Consider the following 20,374-nt stretch of genomic DNA (forward strand, 5'->3'; position numbering starts at 1 on the left):
AGGTTCATCGTTTAAAAGTATATTCTATTGGGTGGAGTTCTACAGTAATAGTATATAAAACCCAACTTTGGAAAATGGTGAAAAAAGAATTGTTGTCTCAAAAATTAGAAAGGTAATATAATAATATGGTTCTAAAAATAGTTTATATGTGATAATTTCATATATATAAAAATATAGTTGTATTATTAGCTAATTAAAATAAATTCTAACTCATATTTTTACAATAATAGGACACTTGAAAATGCGAGATCGAGTAATATCTGTCATATTAATAACTTTCATGCAAAACAAGATATCTCCATTTTTTAGGTTGTGGTAATTTTTTTCGTAACCTATAAAAATTTACATCAAATATTTAATCTCTCATATTGATACTTGACACTATATTATTTGTTTATGCAGTTTTTTAAAGTTAGGAAATTGTGGACGATGTATTTTATAAAGAATTAAAATTTATTCTCGAAAGGTATGACATTATGCAATTTAATTATTCTTTATTTAAAATGTTGTTTATTATTTATTGACATTTAATTTCGTTAATTTCGTTTTTAATTTGCAGGGAAGCTATAAATCGTCCTGAAGCGAATTCATTATTTGATCTTCCTATTAAAGAAAATTTATGATGAAAAATTGCATTTGATTATTATATATATTATTTTATTCCATTATTGCAAATATAACTATGTAGAACATAAATTTTTAGTTTCTATGAACTGGCCTTCTATCATGTTTTAATTATTATGTACTTCATCAATGAACAATGATTGAATTTATCATATTATATTGTGTAAAATTATTTATAAAATTATATGTCAAGAATGAATTCATTCAATCCGTGCCCTTTTTTAAAGTTAGAGATAAAATTCATATAGAGGCACGAAGTGCCTCGGCCCCGCTAGTAATAATAAAATAAATATTAATCCTCTCTCATTAATAAAAATAAAAACATTAAAATTATTAATAAAATACCTATATTATATTTTATGAAAAATGGCTTGTTACAAATTTAGTATCTATTTTATTTTATTTTATTTTTTTTTGAAATTTTTATCTTTTTAAACTTCAAATATAAACTATATCTTTTAAATAGTTTTTAGTTTTCTACAAAAAAAGTTTTTTGTTTACTTTTTTTTGTTTTCTTTATAAAAAAAATTATCTATTAGTTAAAAGAGTATACAAATTGCATAATTATTCTTATTATTTTTGTATCTCACATATCTAAAATTTTAATTATAATTGTAGATAATTTGATAAAGATAAATAAATAAATAAAAACAAAGTTTCATATGTGAGTTAGATTTTATGATTCATGATTTATGATTTTAAGATTTAGGATTTTAAGGTTTAAGCTTTATAGTTTAGTTTAGTGTTTTAATTTTCTTATAATAGTATCTTCTAATGAAAATAATTTACAAATCTCATAATTTCTTTTGTAACTGAAATATTTAATTTTTTATTTTTGGGTAGTTTGAGAAATTAATAAAATTAGTTATAGACATGTCCACTAAGAATTATCTTTTATATATATATATATATATATATATATATATATATATATATCAATGACTTTATTTTCTTGGATTTGAATTATATTTTTTATCTTTACCAAAAAAAATAAACTTTACCAAAAAAAAAAAGAATTATTTTTTTGTGGATATAATTTTCAAATCTCATAATTATTTTGCTGATATTTTTGTAACTGAAATATTTTTTATTTTTAAATTTTAGTTAAGATACATCGGATAAAAAAATTGAAATAGTACAAAAATTGAAGATAAAAAAGTTAAATACTTTTCTATTTGAACTCAATACCTATTTCATTAATTTTTTAATATTCTTATATTTTAAACTTTAAAAATAAATTACACATAATCTTTTAAATAGTTTTTAGTTTAATTATTTTATTTTTCATACAATAGAATTGTCTTTTAGTGAAAAGAGTGTAAAAATCTTGTAGCCATTCTGGTAATCTTTTATCTTTGACACATTTAAAATTTTTAATTATAAAATTTTAGATAATTTAATAAAGTTAAAAAAAAGGTTTTATATTTGTTGGTTAAAATATAGGGTTTAAGATTTATGCTTTTAGGGTATAAGATTTTGGAGTTTAAGGTTTTATGGTTTAAGCTTTTTAGTTTAGTTTAATTGCTTAGTTTTTTTACAATATACAATTATCTTTGAGAAGGATTTAAAAACCTCATAATTATTGTGATGATTATTTTTGAAACTCATATATAAAATTTAAAATTTAAAATTTTTAAGTAATTTGATAAATTATCTCTTTTAATGATAGAATTATCTTTTTATGAAAAGATTCTAGTGATTTAAATATTTAATTTGTTACTATTATCGCTGAACTTATATAATATTTTGTAATTAATTTTTTAATTATATTAAATTTAAATTTATTTGAGAGTTTATTTTTTATACTTATTATTAAAAATATAAAATAATATGTTAGTTAATTAAAATAAAAATAACATATGAACTTAAAAATAATTTATTTAAATGTTGAAAAAAAATAATAGATAAATATTTTTGATGGTGAAATAAGTCCGTATTAGTTTGGTAGTTAGATATAATCTTGTATTTATAATTTTAAGTTTATTTATATATGTGACTTTCTTTTGCATTTTAATATAATATTTTAAAAGATATTAATTTAAATCAGTTTCTTATATGTGAATATAAACCCTCCACACATTAAGGGTTTAGGTAAACCTTGCAGGCGCAACAGCTCTCTGATCTTCCTCTTTTTTTTCATTCTTGGATTGTGGCGACTTTTTTCCATTCTTCAATCTTCTATTGCAGGTGCAGCTGATTTTTCCTTTTTTCATTCTTTGATTGTGTTGACTTTTTTCCATTCTTTGATGATTGTTTATTGTAGGTGCAACTATTCTTCTTTTTCTCATTCATCTATTTTGTTGATTTTTTTTTCCATTCTTTGATTATTTATTACATGTGCAGCTCTCTGATTTTTACTTTTTTCATTCTTCAATTGTCCTGACTTTTCCATTATTTGATCTGGATACATTAAGGGTTTAAGTAATTCTTGCAGCTGCAGCTCTCTGATCCTTTCTTTTTTCATTGTATTGGGTTGTGTTGAACCTTCTTTATTTATTTATTTTTTTTTTTTTATAATTTTCTTCATAAAATTTTCCGTTTTTGCATTGTATTATGAAATTTTCTATTTTATACTATTTAATAATTCATTTTTTTTCTTAAAAGTTCTTAAGATACATATAAGTCTACAAAATTTTTAAAATATTTATTTTTAGATTCAATTTTGTCTATTTTTTAATGATCAAATTAAACATTTTAAAAATAGTGAAATCAAATTCAATATTTTAAATGATTCAATTTGATAATCTAAATATTGTGTTCAATGTTATTCTTTTGTCAAATTTCATTAATGTATCAATGACAATTTAAATTGAAAGATAACATTGAATATTTTTAAAAATATTAGGGTTAAATTAAATTATTTAAAATAATGAGATCAAATTAAATATAAAAAATAATTAAAGAGATGAAAAGTAAAATTTATTCTGAATTATAGTATATGTAATTTGCTCTGTGAGTCAAGGATTTATCCTAAATTATAATATATGTAAGTGAATGAGTATGAAATTAGACATAATTTGAAGAAATAAATAAGTTTTAGACTTTTTGGACCAGTGCCTGCTGAAAATTTTAAAAAGAAATAAAAAACTTATTTTAAAAAATTTTGTTCGTTATGCAGACCTATTACTACTTAAACCCTAAATTTTCAGTGAAATTTTGTAGTTTATTTATTATTTTATTGTATTGTGTATGAGGGTTAGTCGCCTAAGAAAAAAGCCAAAAATGCCTGTCTAAATTCTCTTCGTTTCACAAGATTGATTAGATGGTAACTTTTGTCTACTTTTATGCTTTATATTAATTTACATGAAAATTTATTAAAAACATGCATATTTTCTTTTAACAGGTGTTTGTTACATGGCATGAATGCAAAGTAGAAAATGTTTGTTTTATTATTTACTAATAATATTTTTGTATTTATTTTTCTTTTATGTAGAACAAAAGGAAAGAAACATGTCAAATGAAAATGTACTGACAGATGTTGTATGGACAGATGTTGTATGGGTTTGGGGTTTTTCCTGGATAATGCAAATTTTGTTAATTTGCCTTGTGGTTAATCCTTCGAAAGGTTTAGTCCGATCCACTCATGATAACACAACAGTATCTCTTTTAAGTCTTGAGGAAGCTTGTCTCAAGTTTTTAGTACCCATAATATGGACCTTAATGATTAGTTTGAACAGCATTTTCAATATCATAGCTGGTTGGCAATTCCGTACTTGTATGGGCTCAAACATAATGCTTGGACTTTTGATACTGTTATACATAGTATCTTTATATGATGATATGTCTGGATTTAGTGTTGAGGGGGGTTCAGTTGAAATTCCAGCCCTTTTGGTTGTGTGTGGCGGAGTCATTGCCTTATTGCTCCTTATTGGCCTCATAATCATGGGAATTAAGTTGGTTAAACTGATCATATCTTCGTTCCAAATAAAGATGGATACTAGTATAACAGCCATTGTTTAGGAGAAGTAGGAGTAAATTTTTCAATATATTGATGTAATCTTGTGGAAGTTTGTCCACTCCATTTGAACACTTTGGAAATATTTATTAATTGTTAGATTCTCTTTTTATTATTTTCAGTTATTGTTATCCTTAAATTCTGTTTGAGAGCTACATTAACCTAATGAGAAGATGAATTTTTTTCTTCCAAATGTCAATTTTATTGTGGAAGACTAGTTTAAGAAATTAATTCTGGTAAAAAAAACTTAATTACAAAATTTTAACTTTACAATAAATATAATATATATATATATATATATATATATATATATATATATATATATATGAGAAGTGAGAAAAAAAATACACGAACATAAAATATTCAAGAGAAAAAAAATACACGAACATAAAATATTCAAGAGAAAAAAATTTCATCAAGATGAAATTGAAATAATAAAACCATAACATTTGCACTAGAGAGTTTAGACATGCATCAAAATGCCCCCTTAAACCCTTTTTGAGGTATCGAGTGCTATTTTATGTAGACCTTTATTTTTACTTTTACGTGCATGATATGTTTCTTTGTTTAAGAGACATAAGTTTTTCTTATGTTCCCTCCAACATAGATAAGACATATGTTGCATTTTCATATTGTTTACTTAACACAAATCTATTTCATTAATCTTATAAAAATTGTCTTATTGTTGGGAATATGCCTAAATATCTTTAGGAAAATAAATTAATTTTTTATAAGAATCTTTTATTTATATTTTCAATATTTAGATTTAATCTGTTTTGATTATTTTAGAATTTGTTTCCTTGTTTTTAGAATAGAATAATATCAATATTTGATTTTGTATAACAAATCTTCTCTATAAATAGAGACCTCATGAATAAAATTAGATTATGCTCCTCTTGTAACATTCCAAATTTTATATAATAGTTAATTATTATTTTATATTTATGAAAATTATTTTCTTATAGTTATTAATTAATTAAAGGAATTTTTTAGAAGATTTTAGATTTTTTAATAATTTAAATATTTATGAAAATTTTATTTTTTAATATATGAAATTCTGTTTTTTTAGGCCTAGAACGGGCCCTTCCAAGAAGCGGAACGACCTGTTCCTAAAAGCGGAATGGGCGTTCCCAAAAGTGGAACAGGCCGTTCCAAATTTTTGAAAAGGCTTGTGTTTGTTGGCCCGGAATGGGCCATTTCAAAAATGGAACGGGCTGTTCCAAATTAGTAAAATGACCTATTTGGGTTTCTCTAGAACGGGCCGTTCCCAAAGGGAAACGGGCCATTCCGGAATTCTAAAATTGCCTAAAAACCTTAGTTGGAAACGGGTCGTTCCAACTATGATCAATAAGTGCAAACATGAACTCCAGAACGGGTCGTTATGATTTTAGAACGGGTCATTCTGCTTTTTGAAAACTGGTCGTTCTAATTTTAGAACGGGTAGTTTCAGTTGAAAGTTTTGCCTATATTTGAAGGCTCCGGAACGGGTCGTTCTGGATTCAGTACGGGTCGTTCCGGGTACGCCAAGATGCCTATAAATAGGAGGCAGGGGTGAAAAAAATTATAACTGAGTGAGAAGTGAAAATCTTAGAGAGAGAGAGAGAGAGAGGGAAAGAAAGAGGGAATCCAGAGGAGGAGATTCTGCTCAAGTTTTAGCTCTTCATTATCTAGGTAAGGGGGGAGGAAAACCTTATCTCTTTTAAATTTTATATACTATTATGTATATTTATTTAGTGGGGTGTCCCTAACCTCATTTATGTGCTTAACGTATGATTATTTTATTCATAATAATTATTAAGGTGTTCTTCTTTTATCTTGTTTAATTATTTTATAATGATTGTCATATTTATTTATATCATTGGTACTCTTAATATATTCTTTTTATGTAAATATATTTATTGTAAATATATTTATAATCAACTATGATATAGTTGTGATATCTTGGACTCTTATTGTTATTTCTTCACGTATTTATGAAGATAAATATTGTTCTATGGCCATAGAAGATAGAGTTTGAATTATTTGTAGCTAGAGGTTTGACCTTGGGAATTTAAATGAGTAAGGAATGAAGGTGAAATATCCTATTGTTAGTTAAGGTGAAATATCCTTTTGTTGATTGGTGTTATAATGATGCTCATTTATCCTGACTAGTCACTACAAGTATAATTCAAATTTTATTGTATCATGGAAATCTAATATATGATCTGTATATATATTTATATATATATATATATATATATATATATATGTGTGTGTTAATCTTGATTATAAATAATTCTTTATATTCTTTTGAATTATTGTATTTATTGGATATTGTTCTCACTCCTCTCTTTTCTTTATTTTTAAAATTAAAATATATTATAAAATAGATGGATCTACTTAGGGTTCCAGATCATTTTGCAGTTGTTATAGCTGTTGTCTTCCTTGGAAGGAATTGGAATGTGGAGGCTATTTGATGAATCTATTATAATTTTATTTGTTATTGTAAATTTATTCTCACTATCAATGTAAATATTGTAATAGAAGTGAAAGAAAGAAATATTGTGTAAAATAATACATTATTGTAAATATTTTAGAATGATATGTCATGTATTAAATTTACAAAATATCCTCTTTTTTTTTACCTTTATCTTTATTAAAAAAAATATTGTTAATGATATAATTACGAAAATATTATATAAGAAAATATATAATTATTAATATATAAATTGGGCGTTACATCTAAGACTTTACACCTCTAATAAAAAATAACTCTTATAAAATATCCCTCAGACAAATATCATAAAATAATTTCATTGCTTATTTTATTCAATGCAAGCACACATTAGTTAATTTACAAATACAAGCTAATAACATTAAGGTCATTTTTTGGAGACTAATGTGTGGAAACAATTGTTACCATATTAAAAAAAAGTGCAAAAGAGGTGGCTGATAAACTTGTAGGCAGGGCTGTATCTAGGAATTTCGGGACCTTAGGCAATAATTAAGACAATGTCCTATGTTAATATAGCCTAACAATTTTTATGTTATTTTTTTTGACTTTTTGAGCTGCAAATATATTTATTAAAGTTTTATAATCAAGTAATTCTAATATCTCACTCTTAATAGATAATATAGCTAACATATTCAATTTATCTTGTAGCATAGTTGATCTTAAATATGATTTAATCAATTTTAATTTTGAAAAACTTCTTTCACAATTGTAGACCCCTAAAATTGTCCGGGTCGGAAATAAAGCTCAAAGACTCTCAAAGACCGAAGGAAAGTCAGCCGGAAGGACTCCTGGAAGACCCTAGGATGATTCTTTGTAGGTCTAGAAGTCTTAGAGTAGCTTAGAATAAGGGTGTGCGAGGATTGGAGCTCAATACACCCTCCCAGAGGTTTAGTACGGCCGTACTGAGCCATTTGAACTGCAATACGGCCGTAGTGAACTCAATACGGCCGTACTGAAGTTTTTGAACTTCAGTACGGCCGTACCAAATTCAATACGGCCGTACTGTAGTTCAAAATGGCTCAGTACGGGCCGTACCAAATTCAATACGGCTGTACTATAGTTCAAAAACCCAGTACGGGCCGTATTGACCTCCCAGGCCGTATTGCGCCTCAATCCTATAAATAGGACGTCATTGGCACGTCCTCCCACACTTTTTCCAGACTTCTGGACCCTCGTGCTGAGTATTCTTGGGTTTTTGAGCTATTCTCTGCCCTAGAAGTCTCTCCGAGAGCCAATCCGACGAAGTTCTTGAGTCATGAGCCATTAGCTTGAGACTCGAACAAGTCGAAGGGAAATCTCTTTGATTTCCATAGTAAAAATTATCTTTAGGGAAAGGAGCGAGCGGACGTGTAGTGGGAAGGAGCGCCAAAAAGCCTCCTAAACTTCGTTTTGAATATATAAAAGCCCGCTTCGAAGGTTTCTTTCCAAATCCCTTCTTTTACCGCTTTTATTTATTGCTTTTTGATTGTTGCATTGCATGTTTAGAGTTTTCATCATGTAAATATTTTACTCATAATTGTTTCCAATAAATAGGGGTAGTTTAGTAATTTTACGTTATTATTTATGAAATAATCCGTCATAGGGTACCCGAAAGGGGCGTTGTGGGGTGCTAACACCTTCCCCGCACGTAATCGACTCCCTTACCCAACTCTGGTTGTGATGGCCAAGTTGATTTGTGAAAATCAATTGCCTTATATCTTTTTCCAATGTTTTGAGTAAAACATTGGTGGCGACTCCAAGAACCCCTTTTTGCGAAAACCACTAATCCATGGAGGGTCCCGCTTGGGATTAACATGGATTGGTGAGAATCATTTAACAAAATTGTTAGTTCGATGAGGTCTCAGTTTGAGAATAAGTCGTTCTAACAATCCATCATTTTTCAAAACTTAAAAAGAGTCCAACCATCGTCGCGAATGCCAGTGTCCGTTTCGGCGGGTGGCGACAGATGGCGACTTCACTGGGGAAGCCTCGAGAGTCAATCCCATTTAGTGATGGATTATTTCTAAAATGATAGTTCAAAATTACTTCATTACCCCTCGCTTGTATGATAATATGTTTTATCTAATTGGCTTTAATAACTGTTGAATGTTTAAATTTTCGAAATTGTTTGAAATACAAACTGCACACGAACCTTTGCACACAACAGTTCCCTCTATACCCGGGGGCATGAGTGGAAAGCCATAGGGAGTGGATGTTAGTACGGCCGGTTGTCGAATGGGTCTATAGGTGCCCGTAGACCGTTGTCGGAAAACATCACTCAAGGTGATAACCATGAACTCGAGTCCGACAGTGCGTTGGAGCTTTCCATCGACTTACGACGAGAGGAATTGGGTCCCTATAATGGGGGCACCTTGGGGGCCTTGGACCGGTGAGAACAGTTAGAACCTCCTTGAATATGCACTTGTCTGCAGGATACCCCTACCTCGTGATTCGCTCGTGACTGTTCGTGGATGAGTGAATTGTTTGTGCATTGTTTATGTGACATTGTTTGAGCATACATTGCATTCTTTAAACATACAACATTCCCTTTTAAAATAAGAATAAATAGGAATAAGAATCTTCCATTACATGGTGTTAACATCTACCTTCATCACATTCATATAGGTAGTTTCCCTTTTCACCCAAAAAAAATACAAAAAACAAAATACCCAAAAAAGAAAAAAATCATTTATCCAAACCTAGCAATATCATGCATCATCTTAGGAGCATCCTGAAAACATGATAATGCTTAGTTGAATAAACACAATGCATGCATATTCAACGCCATCATCTCATATCATGCATTCTTATCAAAGATCATAGAGGGATCTAGGTTTACATTTCATACATCCCTCCTAGTAATTCATTAATAAACATTAATAAAAAGAAAGGATTAATCGATGCGTATGTTCAGAATGGATCGCACGCCGTTTGTTATTAAGTGTAAGCCAACAACCGCGCCAAGCGAACGCACATCAACTCCGTTGTTGGTAATCAAGACGAATAAAGGGGAAGGTCCGACACCGTTAAGGATCACTGCTCCAAGACCTTTTCCCTACGAATCGAATAAGGCTGTGCCATGGATATACGACATCCATTCTTCTGCCGACAGCGATATCTCTAACATCGCTGGACTTGGGGGCATGACTAGTGTCGCCACCGGCCCGAAACGGGCTTTCGGCATTCGCGAAGGATGGTTGGACTCTTTTATTTGTTTAAAAATATGGATTGCTAGAATGACTTATTCTCAAACTGAGACCTTGTCAAACGAGCAATTTTATTAAAAGGCTCACCAATCCATGTTAATCCCAAGCGGGACCCTCCATGGATTAGCGGTTTTCGTAAAAAGGAAGGGTTCATGGAGTCGCCACCAATGTTTTACTCAAAACATTGGAAAAAGAAGTTTAAGGCAATCGATTCAAAAATCGACTTCGGCCATTACAACCAGAGTCGGGTAAGGGAGTCGGTTACGCGTGGGGAAGGTGTTAGCACCCCACAGCGCCCCTTTCGGGTTCCCTATGACAGATTATTTAAAAATAATAGTGCGAAATTACTAAATTACCCCTATTTATTCTAAGCAATTATAAATTAACTATCTACATGATGACAATTTAAATATGTACACACAGAAAGCGGTAAAAGAAGGGACTTTAAAGAGATAAACCTTTGAAGCGTGCTTTCTTATATATCTTGACAGAAATTGGGAAGCGTTTTGGCGTTCCCTCCCTCTACAAGACCGCTCGCTCCCTTCTATAAAATTTTAACTATGGAAATCCGGAGGATTTCCCTTCGACTAGGTTCGAGACTCAAGCAAATGGCTCGTGACTCAAGAACTTCGTCGGATCAACTCTCCGAGTGATTTCTAGGCAGAGCACTGCTCAAAAAAACCCAGAATACTTAAGAAGAGGGTTAAAACTCAGTGTGAAAGTGTCAAATGACGTCCAATTGACGTCATATTTATAGGGATGAGGCGCAATACGGCCTCTGGGGGTCAATACGGTCTGTATTGAAGTTTTGAACTACAATATTCAATACGGCCGTATTGAAGTTCAAAAAACCTCAATACGGCCGTATTGAAGTTCAGTGCAGCCGTATTGAAGTTCAGTTCAGCCGTATTGAATTCTGTAACACCCTAGTTTTCAAAATGGTTATTATTACTATTATTATTATTATTATGTGGTATTTGGTCATAAATTGGTGGTTATATTTTACTTCAATTGTAGATAATTTACACTCCATTTATGCTTAGAAAGATATGTGTGTTGTTGGGCTTAATTAGATAGTTGTAAACTTTCTTTTCAATAAAACCGTTTTTCGCTGGGCTGATTGGCAAGCCTCGGTGTTTAGGGCATAACTTGGGCTGTGATGGTCCAAATGATGCAAAATTGGTGTCAATGGAAATCTAAGAGAAAAACGCACAACTTTTACAGAAATAGCCATTTGCAAAATCGGTCGTTTAGGAGGACAAAATTGGAATTTGATTGATACAATTGTTTCTCGCTGGACTGATTGGCAAGCCTCGGTTTGTGGGGTATAACTTGGTCGGTGGTTGTTCAAATGATACAAACTTGGTGGCTATGGAAAGATAAGAGACAATCCTACAACTTTCATGAAGGAAATATTTTCAGATTCGGCTGTCTATAAGGTCCAAATCAGTAGCTAAAGTCGGTGAGGAAAAGAACATGGCACCCTCCATTAATTCACACCAACTCCATTAATTCATCCCACCAACTTTAATAATTCATCTCACTAATTCATTCCACTTAGTTTTGTCTAAGATTTTTTCATTATTTTCCATTTTTTTAATGTGTCTTGAAGGCTATAAATAGCCCTTCACTTCTCCATTGCAAACCATCCCTCAATTCTCATTCTCTCTTCTCTTATACTCTCTTCTTCTCCTCTTCTTCTCTTTGAAGACCTAGAGGAATCCATAGGAGGTGGTTCTATCCTAGTAGAAGGAGCCTAGAGGAGGAAGCTCTTCTTTAGTTTCAGCGCTTGTCATCCAGGTAAGGGGGGGAGTGAGAAATCTCGCTCTGGGTGTGGGATTGTATGCTGGGTAGTGGGATTGGCCCCCAATCCTGTGTTTGTTGTATGTTATATTGTTTGTATGTTCTAATTGCTTGGTTAATATGTGTGTATGAATAGAAATTCTGTTGAGATTATGATTGTGAAAGTTATGAATATGATATGATAATGTGAATGTGATGTTTCTAATGATATGATGTGATGATGAAATATGATGTGAAATGACCATGAGATATGATTGACCATGAGATCGATAATGTGATAATGTGACAATGAGATATGAAATGTGATAAAGAGAAATGACCATGGAAAGTGATAAAGTGATATGAGAATGCATAGAGTCTTGTTTGACATGCATCATTTGCATAAAGTGATAAGGGTACGATATGGAATACGCCGCCAGAGAAGGCCCCCTAGTGTAAAAGCTGTGGGGATCAGTCCTTGGGGATGGCTCGGTTTGGAAGTCCCAGTCTCGCCCATTGTGTGCATGGGATGTATCTTGCGCGGCTTAGCTATCCCGACGAGACTCTGGTAGTATGTCCTTCTAGTGAGAGTGCGCAGAGGTTGTGTCCCGGCATGTACTCCTAGACTACTCTTTGTGTATTGCTAGCGGCAATATACTACGTGATAAGTGACTGGCGCCACATGCATGATAAAATGTAGTCCGTGTCCATACATGTGTCTTCTGATGTTATATGACAAATGGATATGCCTTGAAAGAGTAAGATGTGATATTGTTAATCTATGTTATATATGTTTTGTTTGTGTTTGGCTATCTAGTATATATATTCCTACACTGTGAGCCGAGTGAGATGTTTTCTCACTCCCTTTTTCTTTGTGTTGTTCTTCTCTGACTGTTATACAGGTGATTATCAGTATGAGGCTGAGAATGTTGGTGGTGAAGCTTAGGCTTCTTTATGGGCTATGCTCTGATAGGACACGTGACATCGGGGTATAGATAAGATTAGATTAGGTTGTTAATGTTATTAAAAATTACTTTGAAAACTTTGAGATTTATTTCTTTGTAATTTCCGCTGATTATGTTTGTTAAAAATGTGATACTCTTTAAACATGTTTGATTATTAAAGTTATATTATTTAAATTTATTGATTTATGATATGCGGGGTAGAGGGTGTCACATTTAGTGGTATCAAAGCAGGTCGATCTAATCGACCGTGAGTTATGAGTCTACTATGCTTGTTTGGTAGATTAATAATGTGATGAGTTGATTGATGTGCTAATATGATGATTGATTATGTTGTGTGCATTGTGTTCTCAGGATTTGTTTGATAGACATGATATAATTTGATGATGCTATTTTTGATTGCTCTTTTCATAATTGCTTATTTGTTTGATACTTCTTGCTTACGTAAGAAGTAGTGGTTGAGTAGTATCACTCGTATGGTGAGCTTATGTACCAATAGTACGGATAAAGCCTATTGAGACCTTAGAATTAGGAGAGACATTAATTTGTCAAAAGTTTACGATTAATGAAATTTAGGAATCTATAGTAGTAGCGATTGAATCCAAGGAGGTTGTATCTGAGAATTGGAGTTTTGATATTTTGATGAGAGGTTGAAACGTTCCTTGAGTATTGGTGCTTCATGTTAACTTTTATGGTTTAGGTAATATGTGAATATTATTCTCTAAGTCCTTTGCACTAAATATGTGAGCTGTTTTGGTCTAGGATTGTAATGGAAAGCTTGAATATGAGTTTAAGGTGGAAAGGAGTGAGTTTGGAATGGTTGAGGTATTTTGTGAAATGTTAGTACATTATTGCTGTATAATATGGGGATTATTTTCGTTAAAATTTTGTTGTGCCTGTATGAGTATTATATTGACAGAATCAGATTTTACGGTCTTCACAAAAGTAGTAGCTTTGGACGTTATCTTTCTAATGGAACTGGAATCAGGTAAAACGGAGGTATAGAACTCTAGTTATAGCTACTTTGGTGATCAAAGGTCTAGTTATAAGCGCTGAATATATCTGCTGCGGTTTTTGAAATTTGTAGCTAAGAAGATGATCTTTTTAGAATTCTATGTCTTCGTAGGAGTTGTAGCTTATTCTCTTATCTTTATTTTGAGATAGGTTTGAGATCATTTGAATAAGTATAACTCTCTAGGTATCATTTTCTTTAAACATTGTTGAAGGGATATGTATGGTTTCATGATATTTTTGAATCGTTAGGCAATGCAAGGATAAGAATTGATTTTGTTTTGGGGTGTTTGCATAAGGATTGAGAGGTTGTTTAAAGGTTGTATAATGCTATGTGATAAAGTTTGTTCATGTACATGCTTATCGATGGTATATTTGAAGGTTTAAAGTTGGTATTCTAATATGATTTAGTAAGCATGTATGTTGATATGTGGATAGATTACCTTAGGGATCAATTGGTGAATGTCGTGTGGTTAGTGAGATTGATCTTAGGGTGTGATATGATCATATTGTAGTTGAAGGTGGAGATATATTCAAGACGGTTGTATGTTAAGTATTACTATTTTATTTTATCTTATTTATTGATTGATTGATTGATTTATTTATTATTTTTATTGTATAAGATAAGTTTTCTAGTTCTTGTAAATTCCAGTTAAGGTAAACATGGATATGTCTCAGGTAGAAGTTGTATTTAAGTGGGGAGATATCTAAGCCAATTAGTGAAGATAAGAATTTTATGATGTTAGCTTATTATTATTGGAGATTTATTGAAGGAATTTCTAAGATAGCTTTGCCCTTAACTACATTCACTAAGAGGAGTATTGTCTTTATGTGGGATAGTAAGTATGAGAGTAGTTCCAACTCTTAAGGCAAGATTGACTAGTGTTAATACTACTAGATTTTAGTAAGTCTTTTGTGGAACATAGTTATGTTTCTAAGATAAGATTGGATAGAGTGTGGATGCAAGAAGAAACAGATAAGTAGCTTATGATTCTAGAAAATTGAGAATTTATGAGAAGGAATTACCTTACCCATGACCTTGATTTGAAGACATTACCTATATGATTCTAAGCTTGAGGTATTTAGCGATCATAAGAGTTTTAAATATCTATTGACCAAAAGAGATAGTTAGAAATTTTTAAGGAATAAGATTTTGATCTTACTGGTTATTTGGCCAAAGCCATTGTGGTAACCAATGTTTTGAGTAGGAAACCTTTATATTTTTCCTTATGATTAGAAAGAAGGATCTTTTTAGGGATTTAAGTCTGACTTGTGAGATTACTCCTAGTGGTGAAAAACTAGGTGTGACTCGAGTAACAAGTGGATCATTGAGATAAATTGGAGAAATACAATTAGTTGATTCATATTGGTAACAAGATATGAGACTATAGAATAAGGTGATGGATAGGGGTTTGAATTGGTTGAAGATGGAGCAGTAAAATTAGTGATTTGATATGTATAACATGCTTAGGTGCTTGATCTTTACAGATGATCATAGAAGTAATATCAATATTATGACAGATGCCTTGATTACGATGATCACTAATATATTTAAGGATTGGATTTGATTGGAGAATTTAGGGACTTATGATTGATGTGTGAGACTACCTTTAGGAACATTGAATTGACTGTGGTTGAAAATAACTAGTGAATTAATGGATGAGATTAGAATCTTTTCTAGTGAACCAAGTGGAAAAGATTAGTAGGAATATGATTAAAATTTATAAACAAAAAAAAAAAAAAAAAAAAAATTGGAATTGATGTTGTTTTGAGGTGCAAGAATAAATTTGGGTGCTTAGTAATCTTGAAATTAGAAAGATGATCTTAAAGGGAGGACACAAGAGTACTCTTAGCATCCATTTAAGAGCCACTAAGATGTACCAAGACCTTAGGAAAATATTCCAGTGGCCTAAGATAGAAGAATTTGTGTATGCTTGCTTAGTATGTTAGAAGGCTAAGGGAGAACATCAGAAACCTTCAGGTTTACTGCAACCTTTAGATGTGCCTGTGTGGAAATGAGATAGCATCTCAATGGATTTTGTAGTAGGATTACCTAGGACATGGAAGAACTTGGATGATTATATGGGTCATTGTGGATAGATTAACTAAGTCTGCCCATTTTATTCCCATTAACATTAGATACCCTTTGGAAAGGTTAACCAAGTTGTACATAGGTGAGATTGTAAGGTTGCATGGGGTTCCTACTAGTATAGTTTCGGATAGAGATCCTAGGTTCACCTCTAGATTTTGGGATGGCACCCTATGAGGCTTTGTATGGTAGGAGATGTAGAACACCTTTGTGTTGGGCAGAATCTGGAGAGAGTGCCATATTAGGAATTGAAATAGTTCAACAAACTACTGAAAAGGTTAGGACAATCCAAAAGAAAATGAGAGCATCACAGAGTAGGCAGAAGAGCTACCATGATAAAAGAAGGAAAGACCTTGAGTTTAAAGAAGGAGATCATGTATTCCTTAAAGTAACTCCTTGGACTGGAATTGGTAGAGCACTTAAATCTCGCAAGCTTACTCTACGATTCATTGGTCCCTACCAGATCCTTAAGAGAATTGGTGATGTAGCTTTCCAAATTGCGTTACCTCCATCCCTATCAAATCTTCATGATGTCTTTCATGTTTCTCAACCTAGAAAATACATTCATCTCATATTGTGGAATCCGACAACATTCAGTTAAAGGATAACCTCACCTATGAGACTATACCTTTGAGGATTGAGGATAAGAGGGTAAAGAAACTAAGAGGTAAGGAAATTCTTTTAGTCAAGGCTATTTGGGGAGGAAACTTTGAAGAAGGCGCTATATGGAAACTAGAAAGCAAGGGGAGAAGATTATCCATTCCTGTTTTCAGGTAAATTTCGAGGACGAAATTTCTTAAAGGAGGGGAGAATTGTAACACCCTAGTTTTCAAAATGGTTATTATTACTATTATTATTATTATTATGTGGTATTTGGTCATAAATTGGTGGTTATATTTTACTTCAATTGTAGATAATTTACACTCCATTTATGCTTAGAAAGATATGTGTGTTGTTGGGCTTAATTAGATAGTTGTAAACTTTCTTTTCAATAAAACCGTTTTTCGCTGGGCTGATTGGCAAGCCTCGGTGTTTAGGGCATAACTTGGGCTGTGATGGTCCAAATGATGCAAAATTGGTGTCAATGGAAATCTAAGAGAAAAACGCACAACTTTTACAGAAATAGCCATTTGCAAAATCGGTCGTTTAGGAGGACAAAATTGGAATTTGATTGATACAATTGTTTCTCGCTGGACTGATTGGCAAGCCTCGGTTTGTGGGGTATAACTTGGTCGGTGGTTGTTCAAATGATACAAACTTGGTGGCTATGGAAAGATAAGAGACAATCCTACAACTTTCATGAAGGAAATATTTTCAGATTCGGCTGTCTATAAGGTCCAAATCAGTAGCTAAAGTCGGTGAGGAAAAGAACATGGCACCCTCCATTAATTCACACCAACTCCATTAATTCATCCCACCAACTTTAATAATTCATCTCACTAATTCATTCCACTTAGTTTTGTCTAAGATTTTTTCATTATTTTCCATTTTTTTAATGTGTCTTGAAGGCTATAAATAGCCCTTCACTTCTCCATTGCAAACCATCCCTCAATTCTCATTCTCTCTTCTCTTATACTCTCTTCTTCTCCTCTTCTTCTCTTTGAAGACCTAGAGGAATCCATAGGAGGTGGTTCTATCCTAGTAGAAGGAGCCTAGAGGAGGAAGCTCTTCTTTAGTTTCAGCGCTTGTCATCCAGGTAAGGGGGGGAGTGAGAAATCTCGCTCTGGGTGTGGGATTGTATGCTGGGTAGTGGGATTGGCCCCCAATCCTGTGTTTGTTGTATGTTATATTGTTTGTATGTTCTAATTGCTTGGTTAATATGTGTGTATGAATAGAAATTCTGTTGAGATTATGATTGTGAAAGTTATGAATATGATATGATAATGTGAATGTGATGTTTCTAATGATATGATGTGATGATGAAATATGATGTGAAATGACCATGAGATATGATTGACCATGAGATCGATAATGTGATAATGTGACAATGAGATATGAAATGTGATAAAGAGAAATGACCATGGAAAGTGATAAAGTGATATGAGAATGCATAGAGTCTTGTTTGACATGCATCATTTGCATAAAGTGATAAGGGTACGATATGGAATACGCCGCCAGAGAAGGCCCCCTAGTGTAAAAGCTGTGGGGATCAGTCCTTGGGGATGGCTCGGTTTGGAAGTCCCAGTCTCGCCCATTGTGTGCATGGGATGTATCTTGCGCGGCTTAGCTATCCCGACGAGACTCTGGTAGTATGTCCTTCTAGTGAGAGTGCGCAGAGGTTGTGTCCCGGCATGTACTCCTAGACTACTCTTTGTGTATTGCTAGCGGCAATATACTACGTGATAAGTGACTGGCGCCACATGCATGATAAAATGTAGTCCGTGTCCATACATGTGTCTTCTGATGTTATATGACAAATGGATATGCCTTGAAAGAGTAAGATGTGATATTGTTAATCTATGTTATATATGTTTTGTTTGTGTTTGGCTATCTAGTATATATATTCCTACACTGTGAGCCGAGTGAGATGTTTTCTCACTCCCTTTTTCTTTGTGTTGTTCTTCTCTGACTGTTATACAGGTGATTATCAGTATGAGGCTGAGAATGTTGGTGGTGAAGCTTAGGCTTCTTTATGGGCTATGCTCTGATAGGACACGTGACATCGGGGTATAGATAAGATTAGATTAGGTTGTTAATGTTATTAAAAATTACTTTGAAAACTTTGAGATTTATTTCTTTGTAATTTCCGCTGATTATGTTTGTTAAAAATGTGATACTCTTTAAACATGTTTGATTATTAAAGTTATATTATTTAAATTTATTGATTTATGATATGCGGGGTAGAGGGTGTCACAAATTCAATGCAGCCGTATTGAAGTTCAGAAACTTCAATACGGCCGTATTGAGTTCAGTGCGGCCGTATTGTAGTTTAAAATGTTCAATACGGCCGTACTGAACTTTTGGGAGGCCGTATTGGGCTTCATTCCCTCCACTTTCTTATTTTTTGCTACTCTAAGACCTCTAAAACTACGAATAATCATCCTAGGGTCTTCCAGGGTCTTCCAGGAGTCCTTCCGGCTGACTTTCCTTTGGTCTTCGAGAGTCTTCGAGTCTTATTTCCGACCCGGACAATTTTAGGGGTCTACAGCTGCCCCCCCTTTACTTAGTCAAACGGCCTTTTTGTGTACCGGTTGATAAGTAAAGGAGTTGACCCAATTGTCCGGGTGATGTGCCAACCTTCTGACTTGTAGCGTCTTTCGGTGGAAAATTGTTGAGTAGCCTCTCCAGGTTGTTGCATACCTCGGCGCTTCTGATAACCTCGGTAGCTAAGTTTACCCTCTCCAGGGTCAACTTCACTCGACGCCCGAGCTGGAAGTTGAACACCAACGTGCCTCTGACGACGCTGATGGTTGAGTACTGTCTCTCCAGACCTTGAGTACCGTCTCTCCAGACTTTGAGTACTGTCTCTCCAGACTTTGTTTGAGTACCGTCTCTCCAGACTTTGTTTGAGTACCGTCTCTCCAGACTTTGTTTGAGTACCGTCTCTCCAGACTTTCTTTGAGTACCGTCTCTCCAGACTTTCTTTGAGTACCGTCTCTCCAGACTTTGTTTGAGTACCGTCTCTCCAGACCTTGTTTGAGTACCATCTCTCCAGACTTTGTTTGAGTACCGTCTCTCCAGACCTTGTTTGAGTACCGTCTCTCCAGACCTTGTTTGAGTACCGTCTCTCCAGACCTTGTTTGAGTACCGTCTCTCCAGACCTTGTTTGAGTACCGTCTCTCCAGACCTTGTTTGAGTACCGTCTCTCCAGACCTTGTTTGAGTACCGTCTCTCCAGACTTTGTTTGAGTACCGTCTCTCCAGGTTGGTGCATACCTCTGCGCTTCTAGTCACTTTGGTAGCATGAGTCTTGCCCTCTCCAGGGTGAGTTTGCCCTCTCCAGGGTGGCTGAGTTTGCCCTCTCCAGGGTGAGTTTGCCCTCTCCAGGGTGGCTGAGTTTGCCCTCTCCAGGGTGGCTGAGTTTGCCCTCTCCAGGGTGAGTTTGCCCTCTCCAGGGTGGCTGAGTTTGCCCTCTCCAGGGTGAGTTTGCCCTCTCCAGGGTGGCTGAGTTTGCCCTCTCCAGGGTGAGTTTGCCCTCTCCAGGGTGAGTTTTCCCTCTCCAGGGTCTGCGGTTTGCCCTCCCCAGGGTGAGTTTGCCCTCTCCAGGGTCTGCGGTTTGCCCTCCCCAGGGTGAGTTTGCCCTCTCCAGGGTCTGCGGTTTGCCCTCCCCAGG

General features: G+C 33.4%; 3 long non-coding RNA genes across 3 annotated transcripts; all 3 read left to right on the forward strand.

Annotated features, from left to right (window-relative positions):
- The first annotated feature begins 1,980 nt into the window (after nt 1-1,980).
- Nucleotides 1,981-4,094, forward strand: LOC145956532 (uncharacterized). The gene is made up of 2 exons (XR_014432785.1): nt 1,981-2,811; nt 4,058-4,094. It is a non-coding gene; the product is annotated as an uncharacterized LOC145956532 (long non-coding RNA).
- A 7,088-nt stretch (nt 4,095-11,182) lies between these two features.
- On the forward strand, nt 11,183-13,179 carry LOC145955686 (uncharacterized). Its single transcript, XR_014432337.1, has 2 exons — nt 11,183-12,058; nt 12,943-13,179. It is a non-coding gene; the product is annotated as an uncharacterized LOC145955686 (long non-coding RNA).
- Nucleotides 13,180-14,744: 1,565 nt separating this feature from the next.
- LOC145955685 (uncharacterized) lies at nt 14,745-18,919 on the forward strand. The gene is made up of 2 exons (XR_014432336.1): nt 14,745-17,798; nt 18,683-18,919. It is a non-coding gene; the product is annotated as an uncharacterized LOC145955685 (long non-coding RNA).
- Nucleotides 18,920-20,374: the final 1,455 nt, after the last annotated feature.

The sequence above is a fragment of the Cajanus cajan genome, chromosome 3, assembly GCF_000230855.2.
Source record: "Cajanus cajan strain Asha chromosome 3, NIPB_CcT2T_4, whole genome shotgun sequence".
In the NCBI taxonomy this organism is placed as follows: Eukaryota; Viridiplantae; Streptophyta; class Magnoliopsida; order Fabales; family Fabaceae; genus Cajanus; species Cajanus cajan.